Below are 23,591 nucleotides of genomic sequence, written 5' to 3' on the forward strand. Positions count from 1 at the left end.
ACCAAGATATTTATTCCATCGAGTAGGAAAGATGGGTTGTGGGTGTAACTAGTGCCGCTGTGGCACACAATGAAACCTTCCGGGGTAAGGAGGGTGCAAAGCTTTTTTTTTTTATTTACCTTACTGTGCTGCAGTGAATCCACTGTCCATCATGGTCTGCATCTTGGGCTCAACAGTCTCTGTCTATTTACAGTAATTGCTTGTTTCTGGAAATGCCCTTCTGGGTCAATAGAAGACTATAGGGGAGTGATGGCAATTGTTTCCCTTTAATGTCATTTTTTACTTCAAACATCTTATAAAGTGCTTTTCCTGACACTACAGGCAAAGGAACCAGAATCGTGAATCTGTGTAGTCTAAAACTTCAACATTAAAGGATAAATGTATGCAAAGCTGCCAGCAAAAAAGTAATTTCTCAGATCTTTCCTTCTGGCATTAATTCCTGTTAAAAAGTATGTAATGATAAGTAATAATTTCATACAGTTGCAATATGATATGTAAAACATTTCTACTTGTAATACATTTACCTGTCAGATACTGTAACACAGCACCATATTCTCAAGCCCACTTAAAAAAGTCCTTGGTAAAGACCACTCATGTATGCACTCATACTCGCACACGGACAGCCAATTTGGAATAGCGAATTAACCTAACTCACATTTATAGCTTAAATATTACACTCATAAAACTCAGACTCATTCTGACAATAAACTGCTTGTAAGAGCTGGTCCTAGTAAGTTAATGTTAATGTAAGTGTTTGCTTAATTATGATCGAATGTTAGTTTTACATGGCTACACACAGTAGATAATACAAGATTCTGCTTTATCTCTTATAAGCCTGCATGTTAATGGAACCTTCTTGACACTCAGCTTAAACATTGATGTAACATTTTAGATATATAGATTACAAACATTTTACAACTAGAAAAGTCCATAGGCACACACTTTTCTGACTGTTCATACCTGTAATAATGTATACTGGCATATGCTTTACCTTATCTTATGTTTTTATCTAATTTTAATTTGTTTTTCCTTCCTTGGAAAATTTTTCTTTTGTTATCTTGTAAAGAAAGCACTTTGAGCTACATTCTTCGTATGAAAATGTAATCTACAAATAAATGTTGTTGTTGGGCCTAAAAAGTAACGTAAAGAAACATAACATAATATAACATCATAAGCAAGAAGTTATTTTCTGTGTGTATTATTCATTTTCTCTTTATTTTAGTGCACACTTATTGCTTTTAATTTCAATAAAACCCTTGAAACTAAGACACTTGGAATGTGTAATTTTGTTTCTGTACTCTTCATACTCAATTTCCAAATCTTTCCAACTACTGCAGGATTTGGAAACATTGGACAACATGGCAACACTGCTAGAGGGAAGCTGCTAAGATTAACACTATGATATCATTTATTCAGCTATATTTTCTTAACCTATCCATCCCTTCAAGCATCCTTCTTGTAAATTCAATTAATCCATTAGCCGGGTTGTGAAGGACCCGTCCTGGTAACACTGTATTTAAGGCAGGAGTTAACCCTGATAGGGCATACTATCAACGCCTTCAACACCATCCAACCTCTGCTCCTTAGGAACAAGCTGACTGAGATGGGAGTAGACTCATACCTGGTGACATGGATCATGGAATATCTTACAGACAGACCTCAGTATGTGCGTCTTGGGAACTGCAGGTCTGACATTGTGGTCAGCAACACAGGAGCGCCACAGGGGACTGTACTTTCTCCGGTCCTGTTCAGCCTGTATACATCAGACTTCAAATACGACTCGGAGTCCTGCCACGTGCAAAAGTTCGCTGATGACACTGCTATCGTGGGCTGCATCAGGAGTGCGCAGGAGGAGGATTAAAGACTTTGTTAAATGGCGTGACTCAAACCACTTACACCTGAACACCAGCAAGATCTATCTATCTATCTATCTATCTATCTATCTATCTATCTATCTATCTATCTATCTACTCACACTTACATCTTTACTTGTTCATACACAGTTGCCATTTCATATAATTTGTATTTTCATTGCGGGAGGAAAAAAAAACAGAAGATTAGGAGATCTGCAATATATGAAGTCTTATACTGTCATATTATAGTTTTATGCTGAGTACTAGCGGTGTTGGGAGGCAGTGTGGTGCAGTGGTAATGTGGTAAAAAGACCAGGGTTCATGTCCCAGGTCCTCTCTGCATAGAGTTTGCCTGTTCTCCCTGTGTCTGAATGGGTTCCCTCCGGGTGCTCCAGTTTCCTCCCTCAGTCCAAACACATGCAGGTTAGGTGATTTGCTGAGCCTAAATTGGACCTAATGTGTGATTGGTGTGTGGCTGTAAGTGTGCCTTGTGATGGAGTGGTGCCCTGTCCAGGATTTGTTCCCTGCCTTGTGCCATATGCTAGCTGGGATAGGCACCAGCAGATCCTCATGACCCTATTCAGGAGTAAGGGGGTTAGACAATGAATGTTTGACTAACTGTGTTACCTGGCTTCACCCAGGAAATTTTATAAGACAATGGGCCTCAGTTATTGTGCCTTTTGGTTAATCAGATGTATCAGAAACACTTTGTAACTAGTTAAGTGCTTTTTTGTACACAACGTTTGTTAGAAAATTTTTAACAAGGGCTAATATTACTGACAGGCAGTGTGGTGTAGCACTTAAGGCTCTAGACATAGAACTTCAGACACTGAGTTTGTGAGTTGTAACTCCAATTTAAAAAACAAGCAAAACATAACCAATTATACTGTATCTCAAATGTTGTGAGTCGTCTTGGATAAAGACATTGGTCAAATAATAAGTAAGTAATTATAAGAGTTGCTTAGTAATTTACAGTTGTTCATGACTGAAACATTCCTGCATTAAAACAATTCCTGTTTTTGCTAATTACTTAACTTTTGTTGAAGATCATTGTAAAATACACTTTTACAGAAAAGTGTGTTCCTTTTAATTGAAATGGTTAATCAGCTATATTCAATCTAAGCTGTGCTATGTTCACTTATGAACTGCTGTGCAGTTGTTATCATGCCGCTCACTCCCAATCCTGCACAACTGTTACCACGCCTTTTACCCTTTGGTAATGCACCCGCATCTTAACATAGATCATGGGTCATCGTTAATATGTTGGGCTTTGCACCACTAGATACTTCATAAGGATCCGCCGCCCATTTACCCAATTGCTCATCGCTCATTTAAGAATGTGCCTGTTACTTAATGCCAGGAAGTCAAGGGAGCATAACAGATAACAAAGATAAGAGCCCTTATTCATCTAAGAGTGCTGGTATTCAACAGCAAAAAATAACACTTGCTAATCATTGAGCTTTCCATCTTTGTAAAGCTTTGACAAACTTTCTTTTTCCATTTCACAATGTGATCCTGGCTCTTTTTTCCTGTCCAGAACACTGCCCCATCTTCAATTATCTGTCCACCCGATTGGTTTGTAGTGCTATTTTTGTGGTCCATTAATCACTTCATCTGTATAAAGCATGCTTTCAGTGCAACCCAGAGAATGTAAGTTAGTATAATATTAATAAATATCAACAAATAAAAAATGTATTGACAAATAAAAAACAACTCATTTTCTTTTTTGTATAACATCACCAAATTTCCATAAAAACCATTAAGGTATTTAAAAGATTTTGGAATATTTAGTTTCTCTTCTCAGAGCGGTTACTCCTAAATTTTGATATATTGAAATGTCCTTTCTTAGCAAATACGTAGTGCCCTAAATATACCACCTATCCAAATTTGAGCTTTTTAACTAAATAGGAAAGATTGTTTTTGTTGAGTTAATGAGTGAATGAGTGAGTGAGTTAGCTATGTGTTACATATACACTGCTCAAAAAAATTAAGGGAACACTTAAATCAATTGGAAAATACTGTGTAATTTGTAAAGAACAAAACGATGTAACAATGTTCAATGGAAACCAAAATCACCAACCCATTGAGGGCTGGATTCAACATCACACCGAAATTAAAGCCAAAAATTTAAATCACAGGCTGATCCAACTTGCACGAATTTCATCACAGCAACTCATAATGTGACTTGATAGTGTCTGCATGCGCTCCTGATGAGACATCAGATGGTGTACTGGGAGATCTCCTCCATTCTTGAGACTGTGCTGAGAAACACAGCAATCCTTCTTACAATGGCATGCATGGATGTGCCATCCTGGAGGAGCTGAGTGCAATCTGAATTGGCTGTAGATACCACCTCATGCTACCGGTAGTGACAGGATCACTAGCAAAACACAAAACTAGAGAAGAATCAGACAGGAAAGATGAGCAGAGAGCAATTGTCTTTGTCCACCATCTTCAAAACCATTCCCTTTTTGGGGGGCGTCCTGCTTTTGCCTCTCCAGTCACTTTCATTTGCACCAAAGCAGATGAAGCTGATTCATAATCTGCTATGTTTCCTAAATGGACAGATGAATATCTCTGAAGCTGTTCCCTTAATTTTTTGAGCAGTCGACAGATAGATAGATAGATAGATAGATAGATAGATAGATAGATAGATAGATAGATAGATAGATAGATAGATAGATAGATAGATAGATAGATCTTCAAATACAGGCTTGTGTTTGAATAAAATAGACATATATAGAATGGTAAAGTGTGTTACACTAGTTTTAGCAAACCCATTCAGGTGTAGTTGCAGGAAACCTTTGTTACTTTTATATTCTGTGTGCTTGCTGGGAGGAAGACATCCTATATTCACTGGAGCAGCAAAATTTTGTTTGTTCAGCTGTATACTGTATTTATACAGGCTACTTGAAGTTAACATGTGAGGTTTTCTTGGACCAATATCTTGTTTTGAGCGCTTCTTCAAAATGCACATTTGAGCAACTTGTGAAAAAGTGGCATGCTGCTAGTTCTGTGAGCAATGCACTGAAAACCAGAAAGTGCTCATGAGTTGACATGAAGCTTATCACAACAAAAAGTGTGTCATAAAGGCCATGTCAGCGTGTACCCCATGATTTGAAGATTACGTTTTAGTGTACCACTGGTAAATTAATGCAATAAGTATGTAAGTGCATATATACAAAATCATTAGACTTTATTGAAATAGATATGAATCAGGCTATAATGGAAATAGCACTATTTTGATTTGGTATCATTTGAACTACATTCAATATAGTGTAAACACACCTGTTTTCTTAGCTGATATGAAATCTTATTAACTCCATTCAATTCGCATTTATTTGTAGACCAAAGGTGGTTCGTAAAGACATGACCACTTACCGTCTCCATTCATATGGAATTTCTTTTGTGATTGAGTAAGGGACTGCAAGGTACTGTGGAAAAATGTCGGGGCATCATCCTAGTCTTCACAATTTAATTCCAATGCCTAACAAATTGAAAAAAATAATGAAAATGAGCACTATGCATGCCATACAAGGAGATTATCCAAAAGAAGAAATCCACCAGGCTTGATTAAGTTTAGAAAGGGGCTCCATACTTCCAGCATTCAGTTAAAAAATGGCTGCCTCTTTTCGGAAGCTTAGGGATTGATAAAGATGGGGCGGAGTCAATTGCCCTTACTGAAGATCTTCTCTGTGCTATGGAGGGAACAACAGAAGAGACGATTAGCACCAACGCCCCCTTCTCAACCCAGGGTGGGAGTACATACCTCATATGAGCCAGGAGAGTGGTCCACAGACACATTTATTTCCTATTTGACAAGCAAAATTCAGGACATCAGGCATTAGAAAGGATAAAAGTGTCTTTCTTATCTTTTATGTGTATACTGACTTAGGAGCGGAATACAATTAGAAAAAGCAATGTCACAAATAACCAATCCAGGACAGGGTAAGAATTGATTTTTTTAATATTACAGTTTTAATTTATAAAAAAACAAGCAAACACATACATAAATACATAATTACATGCACAAATTATTAAAAATATTAATCCTACACTCCAGGCCTAGGCACTTGGACACTGTGCCTATTCCACACAAATAACACCACAAGAGCCTCTTTATGAGTTGTTGCTGACTATCAGGTGTGGATGATTCTATTAAATTGGCCTTAACATAATGCCTGCAGCACACTCTGTTTTGTTCATGATAATGAAATTGTCACAGCACATATTGATAATCCTTTTTTATGCAAATAAGCCTTGATGTTAAAGTACAGGAAACTAATCACTCACTTGAATTTAGGTGAGATGGCGCATTGTGGCACTGAGCAGAGCTCCAAGGACTTAGGTTAATGTCTTTCAAATTTGATTTTTTTTCTTCAGATACCCTCACCTTATACAAGTTTCAGTTTTTTATGATAGCTACAATTTAGCCAGACTATCTTGTATTAATATAACTGAAAATGATAACTCATACATCCAGATTCAAACAACCCTTGGGCTCCCCCAGCCTTCAACTTATTTATATTTATAAAATCTTCAGTTTTGTTTGTGAAACTGACAAACAATGCCAAGAACTTTTGGTCTGTTATGAAAATCCATTGAGAACAGTATGAAAACTTTAAGAACTGAGAATATTACAAGGTGTACATTGATGTGGTCAGTTTAGATGGTTAAAACAGCCAAGTGGCATTGAGATGGCTGGCACTAATGCCTTACAGTTTCAGAGTCATGGGTTTGAATATCAGCTTAGTCACTGCCTGAGGGGAATTTACAGACTCATCCTTTGTCTGCATTGTTTTTCTTCCTACACTTTATAAATGTGTGAGTTTATAAGAATGTATTTCTGTTCGGGACAATCATAAACAAATCTATTTTAGAAACCTCAGTCATTCTGGGCAGTCACTGTGAAACTCGTGTCATAAGTTTACTCCATAGCCACTCATACTGTATTGTACTTATAGTATATGGCCTCTGATACTGCTAACTGGTGGCATGTTACTGCTCTCACTAGTCTGTGGGAGACATACAAGTAAGTAAAACACTGTGCTATGTAAACATAACAATAACTTAAACTTGAATTTTGTAGGTTACTTGGTCAATCCTAATTGTAAGCAGAGGTGTGTAAAATGGTCTGGTCAACCCCCAGCAAGGTTGCTGTATTGTGTCCAGTGCTGCCTAGTTTGGCATTGGATGAATGGATGGTTAAGATAATTTCTGAGTATAATACAGAGGAGAGGATGTATTACAGTAAGCACTGGTCAACATGCAGTACACCCTACATTCTGAATATGAATGTAAGAACTATAAGAATGTAATGGAGATGTGAAAATGTGGAGAGCTTTGCAGGTACCAAAGAAGTGGGTTTCAGCAGATCCCAGATATCAAAAAGTTTAGATGACAGAAGTGGTCTAGAAACCCAGTTGAATTATAAACATTATTAGTGATTAACAATTCTGAAACAACCAAAAAGTTCATGAAGATGAAACAGAGGAGGGGATATGTGATTACCTCATATGAACACTATTGTCAAACTTGTAGGAGCCCAATCATAAAGTAATGGAGATGTGATTAAGAATGTAAATTAATTAAATGGAGAGAAAGGTTTGGGGTCTACATGTGCATGTTAAAGGTACTCATCAAAGCTCAAACCTACACCAAAATCAACTTTAAGGCTGGTGACAAAACATGATAGAGTGCTGGGATTCAGAGTCCACAAAAAAAAGAAGTAAAGCCTCTTGTGGTTTTACTCTTGTACTATTACTTCCTTATCAGTATTCAATAAATATTGTACACTAACAACATTTAAATGTTCAGAGATGACCAAACAATCTGATTATTATATTACAGTTAAGGAACCATAGATTGTCATACATTATAGTTGGACAAGACGTTTGACTGGGTCAAATATGATTTTGCTTCTTCCAAAGGAAGACAGAATTTTTATTTTACATTCCTCTTTTGCCACTAGTCATGTACTATATATATATATATATATATATATATATATATATATATATATATATATATATATATATATATATATATATATATATATATATATATATATATATATATATATATATATATAGGAATCCATTCCCGGGAATTCGGGAATCCCGAGCTCCCGGGGATGACACAGTCCACGGGCATCTCGCATGTGAACAGTTTTAGAATGACCGACACTTATTTTTAATAAAACTACTGCAATATGTTGACACCCATAAAAGACTAACCTTATCTACAAGCAGTTCATGCTGTCATATAAGTACATGTATTTAGTTCAGGGGTGCCCACACTTTTCTGGTTTGCGAGCTACTTTTAAAATGACCAGGTCGAAATGATCTACCTACTTTAAAAATGCTATATATACATATATATATATATATATATATATATATATATATATATATATATATATATATATATATATATATATATTGCATAGTTTTACTGTCAAATAATACAAAGAGCATGCAACATGTGTTTTGCCTTAATTCTGGGCTCATCAGGCGTACATACTCACTGCACCCCCTCTCGTGGATCGAACCTCAGACATCAGTGTCGAAGCCTCTTTATATATATATATATATACTGCTCAAAAATTAAAGGAACACTTTTTAATCAGAGTAAGGCTATTGATCAGGTCAGCTAAGTAGCAGAGGGAGTTGTTAATCAGTTTCAGCTGCTTTGGTGTTAATGAAATTAACAGCGGGTGCACTAGAGGGGCAACAATGAGATGACCCCCAAAACAGGAATGGTTTAACAGGTGGAGGCCCCTGACATTTTTCCCTCCTCATCTTTTCTGACTGTTTTTTCACTAGTTTTGCATTTGGCTACAGTCAGTGTCACTACTGGTAGCATGAGGCGATACCTGGACCCTACAGAGGTTGCACAGGTAGTTCAACTTTTGCAGGACGGCACATCAATACGTGTCATTGCCAGAAGGTTTGCTGTGTCTCCTAGCACAGTCTCAAAGGCATGGAGGAGATTCCATGAGACAGGCATGTTACTCTAGGAATGCTGGACAGGGCTGTAGAAGGTCCTTAACACATCAGCAGGATGTTTATCTGATGCTTTGTGCAAGGAGGAACAGGATGAGCACTGCCAGAGCCCTACAAATGACCTCCAGCAGGCCAATGGTGTGAATGTCTCTGACCAAACAATCAGAAACAGGCTTCATGAGGGTGGCTTAAGGGCCCAACATCCTCTAGTGGGTCCTGTGCTCACTGCTCGGCACCGATTGGCATTTGCCATAGAATACCAGACTTGGCAGGTACACCACTGGCACCCTGTGCTTTTCACAGATGAGAGCAGGTTCACCCTGAGCAAATGTGACAGATGAGAAAGGGTCTGGAGAAGCCGTGGAGAACATTATGCTGCCTGTAACATTGTTCAACATGACCCGTTTGGTGGTGGGTCAATAATGGTCTAAGAAGGCATATCCATGGAGGGCCACACAGACCTCTACAGGTTAGACAACAGCACCTTGACTGCCATAAGGTATCGGGATAAAATCCTTGGACCCATTGTCAGATCCTGTGCTGGTGCAGTGGGTCCCGGGTTCCTCCTGGTGCACGACAATGCCCGGCCTCATGTGGCGAGAGTATGAAGACAATTCCTGGAGGATGAAGGAATTGATACCATTGAATGGCCCTCATGCTTGCCTAACCTAAAACCAATAGAACACTTCTGGGACATTATGTTTCGGTCCATCCAACCACGTCAAGTTGCGCCTAAGACTGTCCAGGAGCTCAGTGATGCCCTGGTCCAGATCTGGGAGGAGATCCTCCAGGACATAATCTGTCATCTCATTGGGAGCATGCCCCGATGTTGTCAGGCATGCATACAAGCACGTGGGGGCCATACAAACTACTGAGTACGATTTTAAGTTGCTGCAATAAAATTTTGGCAAAATGGACTAGCCTGCCGCATGATTTTTTCACTTTGATTTTCAGGGTGTCTTTGAATTCAGCCCTCTGTAGGTTGATAATTTTCATTTCCATCAAATGATGTGGCATCCTTTCGTTCCTAACACATTACCCAGTCCATATCAGTATAGATATCCAGCATGATTTTTTTTCCATTGAGATCTGATGTGTTTTCAAAGTGTTCCTTTAATTTTTTTGAGCAGTTTATATATATATATATATATATATATACAGGTATACATATATATATATATATATATATATATATATATATATACTCACCTAAAGGATTATTAGGAACACCTGTTCAATTTCTCATTAATGCAATTATCTAATCAACCAATCATATGGCAGTTGCTTCAATGCATTTAGGGGTGTGGTCCTGGTCAAGACAATCTCCTGAACTCCAAACCGAATGTCAGAATGGGAAAGAAAGGTGATTTAAGCAATTTTGAGAGTGGCATGGTTGTTGGTGCCAGACGGGCCGGTCTGAGTATTTCACAATCTGCTCAGTTACTGGGATTTTCACGCACAACCATTTCTAGGGTTTACAAAGAATGGTGTGAAAAGGGGAAAAACATTCAGTATGTGGCAGTCCTGTGGGCGAAAATGGACCGACCGACTGATTCAAGCTGATAGAAGAGCAACTTTGACTGAAATAACCACTCGTTACAACCGAGGTATGCAGCAAAGCATTTGTGAAGCTACAACACGCACAACCTTGAGGCGGATGGGCTACAACAGCAGAAGACCCCACCGGGTACCACTCATCTCCACTACAAATAGGAAAAAGAGACTACAATTTGCACGAGCTCACCAAAATTGGACAGTTGAAGACTGGAAAAATGTTGCCTGGTCTGATGAGTCTCGATTTCTGTTGAGACATTCAAATGATAGAGTCAGAATTTGGCATAAACAGAATGAGAACATGGATCCATCATGCCTTGTTACCACTGTGCAGGCTGGTGGTGGTGGTGGTGTAATGGTGTGGGGAATGTTTTCTTGGCACACTTTAGGCCCCTTAGTACTAATTGGGCATTGTTTAAATGCCACGGGCTACCTGAGCATTGTTTCTGACCATGTCCATCCCTTTATGACCACCATGTACCCATCCTTGGATGGATACTTCCAGCAGGATAATGCACCATGTCACAAAGCTCGAATCATTTCAAATTGGCCCCCACAGTCACCAGATCTCAACCCAATAGAGCATCTTTGGGATGTGGTGGAACGGGAGCTTCATGCCCTAGATGTGCATCCCACAAATCTCCATCAACTGCAAGATGCTATCCTATCAATATGGGCCAACATTTCTAAAGAATGCTTTCAGCACCTTGTTGAATCAATGCCACGTAGAATTAAGGCAGTTCTGAAGGCGAAAGGGGGTCAAACACCGTATTAGTATGGTGTTCCTAATAATCCTTTAGGTGAGTGTATATATATATATATATATATATATATATATATATATAAATATATATATATAGTGCTATGTAAAAGTTCTTCATAAGAGAAGATCACAGCAATATGCCATTTTTAGACAAGGGGATGTTCATCAGATCAGAATTCTCAGTGTAGCATTACTGAGTTGTATGAAATAATAAAAAAAAAATGTAAAAATGGGATGTGCTAAAGTTTGGGCGCCTTTTTAATTGCATTAATTTGAAGACCTGTAGTCATTTAATGCTGACAGATTGCAGCACAAAATTGCTTTGATTAGCTCATTAGACTTTAAACTACAAAGGCAGATGCAACCAATCATGAAATGTTATTTAACATATAGGTAATTGCCAGTTGTGCTTGTCCTTGGTTCTCCCTTAAGAGTGTGACAACATTGGAACCTCTAAAGAACTCTCTACTGGCCTAAAAACTAAGATAATATGTTGTTATGAATTAGAAGAAGGGTACAAGAAATTATCACAAAGGTTTGGATTGTTTGTCTCCACAGTCAGAAATGTAGTTAGGAAATAGAAAGCCACAGGTGTGAAGGAAACTTTTGGTACTTGTGGTACGCCAAGAAAAATATCTGAAAGGCACAGCCGAAGGCTGGTTAGAATAATCACAGACAAACCATAGACCACCTCCAGAGAGCTACAAGAACATCTGGCTGCTGATGATGTTATTGTACATCGTTCCACAGTTCAGCACACTTTGCACTGGGAACAGCTCTTTGGAAGGATGATGCATAAAAACCCTTTTCTGAGTACTCATCACAAGAAGAGCCGCGTAAGGTATGCAATAGCGCATCTGGACAAGCCAGAAACATTTTGGAAAAAAATACTGTGGACAGATGATACTAAGATAGAGTTATATGGTCACAACCAGAGTTGCTATACTTGGTGAAAAAAATGCACAGCATTCCAGGAGAAGAACTTCCTTGCTACTGTAAAATTTGGTGAGGGTCCATCATATTATGAGGCTGTATGGCTAGCACAGGTACTGGAAACCTTGTTAAAGTTGAGGGCCACATGAATTCCTCTCAGTATCAGCAGATTCTTGATATGAATGTTTAAGAGTTAGTCACAAAGTTGAAGTTACAGCAGGGTTGGATGTTTCAGCACGACAATGAGCCAAAGCACTGATCAAAATTTACCAAGGAATTCATGCAGAGGTACAAGTACAATATTCTAGAATGACCATCCCAGTCCCCAGACCTGAACATCATTGAAAATGTATGGAGAAGCCATCAAACTTGACTGAACTGGAGGCATTTTGTATGGAAGAATGGTCCAAAATACCACCGGCTAGAATTCAGGGACTTGTCAGTGGCTATTGGAGGTTTCAGCAAAAGGAAGCTCAACTAAATATTGATGGGATTATTCCTTTGGGGTGCCCAAATTTATGCACATGCCTATTTTTGTTGAAATGCACATTAAATTGGTTCTGTTGGTCCAATAAAAAAAAATTCACTACTGAAATGTTGCTGTTTCCATAAGATATAAAATATGTTACAATGACGTTGCTGCCTCAAAAGCTTAGCAAGTTATAAATTGATACAGTGATTTTTAACAGGAGTGCCCAAATTTTTACATAGTACTGTATAGATGCACACACTGTGTAATGGTTCATTTGACCAGATACCTGTGTTAATGTAAGTAAGTGATAGAGTTTTAGTTTTGTAAATTGGTATTAGCACTCTGACCCTGTCCTCATAGAACAGTGCTACTGTACTCTATAGAATAATGAATTGAATTTAATTTAATTAACTTGTAGTAGCACAGTCATTTAGTGGTTAGTTCAGCGGTCTTACAGTTCCAGCAGGCCAACTGAAATTGCATTCTGATCCTTCCAGTGGGGAGTTTGCCTGTTTGACTTAGGTCTTCTTGTGTTTTTCCAGATACTACGCATATCCAAACAAATACAGGATGAACTGATGACTAAAGGGGTCAAGTGCAAGTACAAATGAAATGTGTGTGTATAAGTGTGCCATATTATGACTTGATGACTTATTCAGTTGTGTCCTGCCTTGCACCTCATCCTGATGAAACAGTCCCATTTACACCCTAAACTAAATTAGATGAGTTTGATAATGCACGAGTGGTAAAAATACTTAACATTAACAGCAAAGAGATAAGGATTTTTGTTTTGTAATCAATCTTTCATTGATTACCAAAAAAGGAAAAGACATTTTCATATATTGATTTTGAATAATTCTCAACCTTCACCTCCACCAGTGGCCACTCAAAACCCACCTCACCCCGGAGCTATTTAAGAAAGTGGATATTAAATTAGAACTGATGGAACATGCAGGTCACCAACAGGACCCAGAGGCCCACATGTCTGGCTGAGGAAAGAAATCTAATAGAATAAAGTGTCAGATTAAAATCATGGTTCGTTGTCAGCCATGACTTTATCAGGGACACAGTGTTTTCCAATTTACCAAGAGAATGCACAGATACACTATTAATCCATGCGGCAGAGAATACTAATAAAGCAAGGTTGTGAAAAGAGGACTTCCAGACCGAGAAAGTGACAGATTTTGGATTCTTCCATTGGGAAACTATTAGACTAGAGACAAGGATTAACAAACTGAAAGATTATGTGGCACACTTTAAATGCAGTACAATTCAAGAAAGTCAGAATCAGCATGAGTTAGTATCCCATCCAGGGTTGGTTCTAGCTTTACACCCTATGAAATCAAGATAGGCTTTTGGTCTAATAAGAATAAATTATAATAATCAGGTAAGAAAATTGACATCTTGACTGAATTAAACTCAGCATTAAAGTAGTGGCTGTGGATGTGGCCTTATAAAACAGAGGATCTATATCAGAAAAGATTATTTTCCTTAGGAAATTGAACTCCTTTAATGAGGGTGGCTACATCTGTTCTATGTTTTATAACCCTGTGACAGTGATTATTCTGATTAGGAAGGCAGGAACAATCATGGTTCATACTCCTAACCCACTGGAGGAATGCCATTATTAACCATGCTGCACACCCTCGCTCTGATACACTAACACTTTCAGCCAACAAATTATTCAAAAGAAGTGTCAAGGAACGCTACTGGGGCTCCTTCATATCAATGGCAGCATGCCTAACTTTAAATACTTATCTCTGACTTTTATCTTCAAACAAGTCAGATATTTTTCTTCTTTTTTGTAATTGTTGAGTGGTTTGAAGTAGGTTGTTATATTTCTTGAGCTTCTTCCTCTTCATCTTTTCCCGTTTTATATTTCTCGAGCTTCTATAAAAGCTTGATTCACCTTGGAATAAACAAGAAGAACAAAAGAAAAATTGTTTAATGAAAGACTGACCCTAAATAAAAGGCATCACAAACACACACATAAAATGGTAAAATGTAATCTTTCTTCTCACTTGAACCCATCAACCTTATACAGCATCAACCTTATACAGCCAGTCACAGTTATGACTACATTAAGTCATGGGGACAATTTTTGGACAAGACATTATTAAGGAAAATGAGCTGAAAGAATGTAACTTGGTCAGCACTGCAAATATAAAGAGCTAAAATAGTGGTTTGAAATGAAAAATGTCTTTCAACTTCCCATTCTGGATCTGCCACAGAACTTAAGACATGGGTCATCGACCATAGATTTGGCTCAGAAAGAAGGTCAGACAGATTATTCAAAAACGATGACTTCTTGCTGTTTAACGAGCTGCCTAAACAGACTCTAGTACAGCGTTTCTCAACCTTTAAGTATTTGCGACACAAGTTTTCATAACAGTTTTAATCGTGCCCTCTAACGTTTTTTTGAAAGGAGCCCACTAATATCAATTTGTTCTTTTTAATTAATGATATAGATAGATAGATAGATAGATAGATAGATAGATAGATAGATAGATAGATAGATAGATAGATAGATAGATAGATAGATAGATACTTTATTAATCCCAAGGGGAAATTCACATAATCAAGCAGCAGCATACTACTGATACAAAAAAATGGATAGATGCATATTTTATTACCTACTTAACTTTTATTGACATTTATCTAACTCTATATTTATTGTATTTTACTAGCATCAGAATGTAGTTTAAGTTAATTTGTTTTGGTGTAGATAGATGTATTTTTCATATTTTCGATTCTTATTTTCTTTTTTTCACATCCCCCTTTTAGTTATTTCGTGCCCCCCTAGGGTTGCCCGCCCCACAGATTGAGAACCACTGCTCTACTTCTAACATGGGAATCTAGAATTTGACACAATTTCAAAAAGTCAGTTTCACATTTCTTTTAATTATCCATCTATCCAGCCATCCATGCTTTGACTCCATTTAATCTATTTTGTTGCACAGTTTGTTGGGTGCAATACATCAAATAATACAACAAATTTAAATCATAAAGAGTAAAACACAAATAAATTGGTAATGTATATATCATTAAAATGGTAACTACATTAAAAAAAATGTAAAACTGTTAAATTGCGTGCAAAGAATTCTCTCATAAGGCTCTCTATCAGTCACTGATGAGGAGCCTGGCCCTTTGCCCTCTAGCGCATATGTCATTTAACCCTCAATAAATATACTATCCATATTTTATTCTGAAGCTTCATTCATTAGGTCTATACTCACTGTCAATTAGTATGCACAAGTGAAGCCTAAAAGAAAATGCTGGGTGACTCACGGTCAGATGAATCAATCATTTCCCAGCTTGCCATTAATCCACCCGAATTATTAGTCTTTTGCATTAGAGTTCCCAACAGCAGATCCAATTCTTTCACAGAGTTTTATGTCAAAGCTGTCATTCACAGCTTAATGTATCAAATGCAAGTAGGTATGTCGGTCAATATTTAGTTTATACACAGTTTTCAGAGAGTGCAACTTGGAAATATGTTTAGGTTTTTGGCTTTTGGTTAATGTTACAATTGCATCCTATTTACCATTTTGCCTCTTAACACAGCACAGAATAAGATCGTACTTGTACATGTAATTATATTCTTTCTATCTAAATTGAAGTGAATTGAATATATAGAATACTAGGGGGCTTCGCCACTTGCTTGATTTGCTTGCTAACAAAACAACCCCGTCCCCCACTGCCCCATCCCCCCCACGGCCTGCGCTACACGCCAGCCACTTTGCGTCTCTGCTGCTAGCGTTGAGAAGAAGTGGGCTGAACGCACCCCAAAGAGACACGGACACTCCTCCGAAACCCCCTCTTAAATGGTGATACAATGGGAAACAAATACAGTTTATTTTTACCTCCTCTTTGCTCAATCAGCTGCTGGGTTGCTGTTGCCGTGCCACGTGATCTGCATCTCGTGCAGCGCTTCGAACATTTAAAAGCCTGTACAGCAGCTGTCCTTTTCTCTCACTGCCTTGTCTCTCTTCTCCCCCAGACATCCTGTTCTCCTGTTGGGGTGCCCGCTCCCGAGGGGCGCCCCTATGAAGAGGGAGATTTTCCATTATTTGTATTGATTGACGGAACTGTCCCCTCTGACTACACACGGAGCTTTATTCACTCCTGAAAGAGACTTATGTTTGTTTGAAGTGTCTGAATAATGTTTCTGTCTCTATAATCTCCTGTGTATCTGTGTAACTCTGTGACCCAAGCTTGACAGCGTATGTTGATTTCACTTTCACCAAACAAGAAATCTTTTACTTCTCATGGATACGCCTCTTCATTGGGAAGAAACACTACTTTTCTTGTTTGAAAGTGGTTGTAAGTAGGGCATGACTTGCAAAAGTCACCATCTCGCGGGACTTGCTTCCAAAGGTTATAAGTATGACGTGACTTGTCTGTCTCGCAGGACGTGAAAGTGTCGCTCTTCAAAAGATCACGTCTTGTCTCATCCCAAGATTTTTTTATAATAGAGAAAAATTTTACTTTGAACTAAATTTATGAGTGAATGAACGCAACCTGTTTTCACATCTTTTCCCAAATGGGTAGTGAAGGAGGTTAGTGATTGGGTCAATAACAGATTTAGGGAAACACAGGCTGGGCTACAAATTCAAGACACTGAAAGACATGTGTGGGGTATCTAAGAATATCTGGTAGTTCATAGCTGAATTTTGAACTTCACTCAAGTGTCAATAAGAATTAGGTTTACAATTATAAAGTGTCTTGCCTAAAGTCAGTGCTTTCAATGTGGGATGATGTGACTCTGGAAGCAAAGGGACTCAAAAGCTAAACAGGGAAATGATTTAGATACATACTTGGAGTCATTGACAAAGATGACATGTGGGCCTAAAATTTTGGAGTTACACTCTTAAAAAAAAGGGTGCCGGACCAGTTGTTCAGTGCAATGCCATATGGGGTTGCAAATGTAAAGAGTTAAAATAATGGTTTGCAAAGAAAAATGGCCTTCAACTTTCCATTCTGAATCTGCTACAGAACTTAAGACATGGCTCAAGGTCAGACAGATCATTTGGTTTCTGAAAAACCCATCCACATGAAGGTTGAAGAAAGAACCTTATTTTATTTAGATGTGTAGTGGGCTTCATACAGCAAATAACCATGAAAAGACTGTAACAGATTTGTGAAATACCAATGATCATGATTTTAAAAGGAATCTTGCTGCATACAGTAACAAAGGCCAAGTCCAGGTTTCTCTGAATCTGTTAGTGTCTTGCTAGGTGGCCTACCATACATTAAAGAATTTAGGTTTCTTCTACATATTCGGAAGTTTTTCAAAGAATAAAGAACCATTGCCATACACTATGCAAAGAACCCTTCCCAGAATGAAATAGTATTTTGTTAAGCAATGACTCCATGAGGAACTGCAGCACCCAGTAAAGAACCATAAATTGTCATTAAAGGACTTTTATTTTTAAGATTGTATAATAATGTGTTTGTTTTCCTAAACAGCTAATATCACAGCTCTTGATGGCTGAAGTGACTGTGAAAGTAACTAGTGAGGAGTTGTCCACTTGAATCTGAGGATCATATTGTTTCACTCAAATTATGATATATGAAAGCTTTTTTTGGCAGCTGCTCTGTTTTCTTTTTCTTTTTTTTATTTGAAGGATTTCTTTTTTTAAAAAAAAACAAAAACATGATCCGTTCTGGTTCAGAGGATTTTCTGAGAAAACAAAGATGAGCAGATCTGCAGTGTTGATCATTAAGTGATGACATTGAAGTGTCTATTGTTTGAAAAATGTGCTTTGCCAGACTCAGGAGTTTGCCACATGCAGGATGATTATTAAGTCCATGCAATTGCTTCCTCATTGTGTTTGAATTTGCATTAAACCAACTCCACAGGACTGTGCTGTGCTCCAAAACATTTTCTTGTAAGAATTCTGCTCCTGTGATTACATATCCTGTATTATGTCAAAGTGCTTTTGTTAATGGCTTTTCTCAGGGGGGCACAAACCACATTCAGAAAAAGCACCCTACAGTTGCCTTCAGAAGAGATTTTGTTTGTATTTTTTAATAATGACCTCCTTTTGTATATTAAACACACACGCACACACACACACGTATATCAAATTGAATTAATTCAGTTTTTTCTTGCAAAATTCTTCCTACCGAGTGCAGCCACTATGCTTATACTTAGCATTACATTATAAAATAAGTTGCACTTACAGTATAGCCACCACTTCTATAATTTAATTATTTTAAACCAGGTATGATTAAGGGGGTGGCACGGTGGAGCAGTTGGTAGCGCTGCTGCCTCGCTGTTAGGAGACCCGGGTTCGCTTCCCGGGTCCTCCCTGCGTGGAGTTTGCATGTTCTCCCCGTGTCTGTGTGGGTTTCCTCCCACAGTCCAAAGACATGCAGGTTAGGTGCATTGGTAATCCTAAATTGTGCTTGGTGTGTGTGTGTATGCACCCTGCAGAGGGTTGGCGCCCTGCCCAGGGTTTGTTTCCTGCCTTGCACCTTGTGTTGTCTGGGATTGGCTTCCAGCAGACCCCCGTGACCCTGTAGTTAGGATATAGCGGGTTGGATAATGGATGGATTGGTGGGTATGATTAAGACTCATGGAAACATGGATGTTTAATACTGAGCAATATTTCTCATTCTTGCCTTCAATCCAAAGATACTCAAAGATACATTGTTTCACTAATTCCCCCTTTATCACTTTGCACCCAGAATGCCTTGATAGTCCGCCCTTTATTTTAAAAAAGAAATGTGTATAAACAAAGTTTGATAAAAGTGGCTAAAATGCCATTCCATTAATTTTCTTGACCCAATTTGTTCTTAATTTGCATTGCCAGACAAGAGGAAGCCTATTCCAACAATAAGGGGCAAAAATCCAGAAAACGGATGAGACACCAGTTCACCCACACCAAGCTAGTGTTAGTATTATCTTTCAATCCCTTGAGTAGCATGTCTTTTGGCTATGAAAGAGAAATGGAGCCAACTAATGAAAACCAAAGATGTGGTGATGCTACAATGTCACTTCCATACAAATCATTATTGCTTTCAGAAAGCCAGTCATGTACTAGCTTTAGCATGTAAAAATGTAAATATGGTCAACAAAAAAATCGGTAAGTATTGTTTGATAGATAGATAGATAGATAGATAGATAGATAGATAGATAGATAGATAGATAGATAGATAGATAGATAGATAGATAGATAGATAGATAGAAAAGCACTCTATACAATATGATAGATTAATAGAAAATCACTCTATACAATATGATAGATAGATAGATAGATAGATAGATAGATAGATAGATAGATAGATAGATAGATAGATAGATAGATAGATAGATCTAACTAGAACTTACTGTTACAGACCTCTGCACTGGTTAAACTACAAGTGCAGGCTGAAAAACACTCTTATCTACCTCAGCGTCTGGATTATGAATTTAGTGGGGTTGTCAATTTGAGGACTAGGGGTCATTTCCAGGTGGAAGACAGGTCACTCACAGTAGGAGCTAAGTATCAACAGCATGATACCTGACAGCATCTTCAGAGTCCATTGCCTTCTCAGCATGTCCTGTCAACATCAACTTTGTTGTCACAAAACTGTAAAGCAGAGTAATGTCCTTTCACTCTTCAACAGCGGTACAAGGCAATGTGGGGATACGGATCAGGAAGAGCAGGCAGGAGAGGAGCCATAGTAAGCAGTCAGCAACTCTATTTTTTAAAAAACTGAGATCCATAAACAAAATAATAATAATAATAAAACATCCAGGATGTTAGGCATAGGATACAACAAAACGAATAGGCAAAAAAATTGAACAATCATTAAACAGTAAGAAAAAAAACAAAAATGGTAAAAGTGTCAAACAGCTCAATTTAAGAACATAAAGCATAATGTTCAAGTGAGGAACTTGTGTCTGATTTTCTTTTTTTATTATGAACAGCATTAACTCAGTCACTCCTGTTTGAGTCCAGTAACATAAGCAATAGATTCAGATAAGATGGATCTGAGGAATACATACTCTGAAATGAGAAGCCAAAGGCAGAACCCAGGCTCCATTAGTTTTGTTTATAATGGTATTAAATGTCTAGGATTTAAATGCTTATCTGAATGTAAATAAGACTGCCAGTGATACAACTTTTTCATAGCCCATTTTATTGCTAGTAATTTTCAGTTTAACACACTGCAATTCTGTTTTCTTTGACAAAGCTTTTGCCAGAAAAAAACAAACCAAAAAGACGTAGTATTTGAGAGATGGTAAAGAGCTGTGGCACAATAACTCTCACTTCTACATTTGAAATTTTAGCATAGATTTCAAAAAACAGAACACGATCAAGTAAAAATAATAAAAGGCTGGGACTAAAACAGTGTGTTAAGAATAGGAAATGTGTACTGAATGTCAGTAGGTCAAGAAACATTCCAGCTAGTTATTTTTGCAATAACTGTAAAAGGCACGATTATTACACTGCATTAATAAAAAAAATTTAAAAAAATGGAATAACCCTATGCAAGCAGCAGGGGAAACATAGCCAGGCTTTTCAAAAGATTTCCTTTGCCTTACAGTGTGCACCATAATAATCTATGTTTTCATTCAAGAGCTGTAATTGAAGCTACCACATGTTCAGCAAAATGGTGTATCCCACTCCTGACACCAACGTTTTTGGTTTAGTCTAACTCAGTCCTGTGATCAGCATCTTTTAACTGAAGCCAGTTCTTTATTTAATGTCAAATACCTTTCAATATTTAATTCCAATACCTAGAGTGAAAATTAATCCCTGGATGTGAGCCATGTTCAGTTCACCTAGTTCACTCATACGTAATTTTTTTCGAGCTACAGGAAAAAAAACCTGAACAAATACTTATCTTGTTTTAATTACATATGTAAATAAGTAAATACAGATCTCAATGAGTTAATCTTTTAGTAAATATAGATTGTTTTAAAATTTAAGAAAGTGCTTGATTTAAACAACATAAATTAAAGACACAAGTGTTAACATTCTATGTTCTCTTACCAACATAAGTGCTGTTACCAATGTATGTAAACTCAGTGATTCTAGAAATCAAGGCTGGAGAATTAATGCCCCATTTCCACCAGAAGTTGTTTTTACATCTGGGAGACTCAAAGCAGTCTTAATGCTATATTTGCAAACAGAAGCAGTGTTGTAATTTGGCTCAAACACAGAAGGAGTCTTTCTGCATGAAATCCCTTAAGTACTTAAATACACTATATTCGATTACATACTCATGTAAATAAATAATGAAAAAGGTAAAATCTGTTATGTGCTATTTTTCAGCTGATATTGTATATGCCTAATTCTTGGGTTTGGTGAGATGATTCATATGTATGCTTTGATATTTAATACCATAAACTTGTAGTCATGCCGCTCTTAACAGTTCACTTGAATGCTTCATCATTATTGATGCTAAAGCTCATTGTGTTCTTTCAATATTTTTAAATGTCTTCTTTATTTGCTTCTTATTAATTGATAATCTTTTTATTTATCGGTTGCCTTCTGGGTTTCAAGATGATGTCATTATGTCACTAAGGTTAGTATTGAACTAATTTATGAATTTACAAATAGTTATTGCCTGATGTGTGCAATTTAGCATGATGTCTCAACAGAAAGTTTTCCTATACAAGAAACTCAGAATCACTGACATATTAAATAGAGTAGGAAACAAACAATGAGTCAGACTGTCATGGACTAGGAGTCTAGTAGAGAGTGAAATCATATGAAACTCCCAACTAGACACAAAAAGGGCCTTCAAGAATCTTTATAAAAAATAAACTATTCTTCACAAAAAGTGTTCTTCAATAATAATGAAGCTCTTTGGAGAACAAAGGCAAAGGGATTTACCCAAAACAGTAAGGCAATCTAAAACAACCAAAGTTCAAAATGGAAATCCCAAGAATAGTGGAAATATGGTGTGAAACATCAAAAATCCAGTAACCAAAAAACACATTAAATTCACAAAAAGCAGAAGAACTCACCAGTCCTAAGTGCATTTGAAATGAACCAACAGGAAGTCTCTCTGATTTTATAGGGTGGAGGGCAGTTCCTGGTGATAACTAGCAGGTTTCCCTGCCTCTTGGGGGACCACCCACTAAACACACAGAACATAACAAAGGCAGCTTATTGTCACAAACGTGCACTTAGGAGGCAGTCAACAAGCTCAATGGTGAGTGAAATATCGCAAGACGATGGGTTGATATGCAGTAATGGTGCCCCTCTCTCTTTCTTTCCATCAGTCAAAAAGAAGAAAAATAAATACGTAATTCCGATTTCCAAAGATGGCCGCCGAAAACGTTACATCCGACACCTTATATGACACTACTTCTGGCTCTTCCTGATGACATCGCTACCATTACCACATCACTTCCAGTCCACTGTTGATGATGTCACCTCTGTCCCACAGCTTTGATGTCATCTCCTGCCAACTCACTTCCCATCTCCATTTTGTTTTCTGTATAAAAGCGCCATTTTTTATGATAACGATGTCAAATCACGATAAATATTTTTTGATCACTGCAAGTCTTTGCATTTTTCTTTGTCCTATGGACATTATATGGGGATGGTCCCAAACCTTTGTCCTTGTGGAAGCCTCTTATTTTTATAAGAAAAACCTATTACATTATATACTGTACATAAACAAAATCAAAACTAAAGATTGATGCTCATTATCAACATAAATAAAAGAATCAAGAATGAACAAACTCCAGCCTGGGCAGGAACCCTGGCTTAGATATAACACAGACACACTTTCACATTTGTGCATTTTGCCTGTGTGTTTTCTGCACTCTGTAAAAACTTGTTAATAATGGCTGGTACTCATTCTGATCATGTAAGGTGAACTTTGTGAAGAAGGCTTAATCAGACTTTTTTGATCAAAAATGCATCACAGAGGAACTATTTCTCAAAGCATATCTGGTGTAATGTTATATGTGTGTGAGGATGTTTCTGCTTTTCATTCCTTTAATTTTCTCTGTTTTGGTATTTCATTGTTTTTTGTATATTTTGTAAACACAAAAGGTAAAA

General features: G+C 37.5%; 1 long non-coding RNA gene across 1 annotated transcript in view; it reads left to right on the plus strand.

Annotated features, from left to right (window-relative positions):
• Nucleotides 1–23,059, plus strand: part of LOC120538533 — a 32,294-nt gene extending 9,235 nt beyond the window's left edge. Inside the window, exons 3-4 of the long non-coding RNA XR_005635479.1 lie at nucleotides 22,080–22,101; nucleotides 22,805–23,059. This is a non-coding gene — a long non-coding RNA (uncharacterized LOC120538533). The remainder of the gene's footprint in view (nucleotides 1–22,079; nucleotides 22,102–22,804) is intronic.
• The last annotated feature ends 532 nt before the right edge of the window (nucleotides 23,060–23,591 follow it).

Source organism: Polypterus senegalus, chromosome 11 (assembly GCF_016835505.1).
Source record: "Polypterus senegalus isolate Bchr_013 chromosome 11, ASM1683550v1, whole genome shotgun sequence".
Classification (NCBI taxonomy): Eukaryota; Metazoa; Chordata; class Cladistia; order Polypteriformes; family Polypteridae; genus Polypterus; species Polypterus senegalus.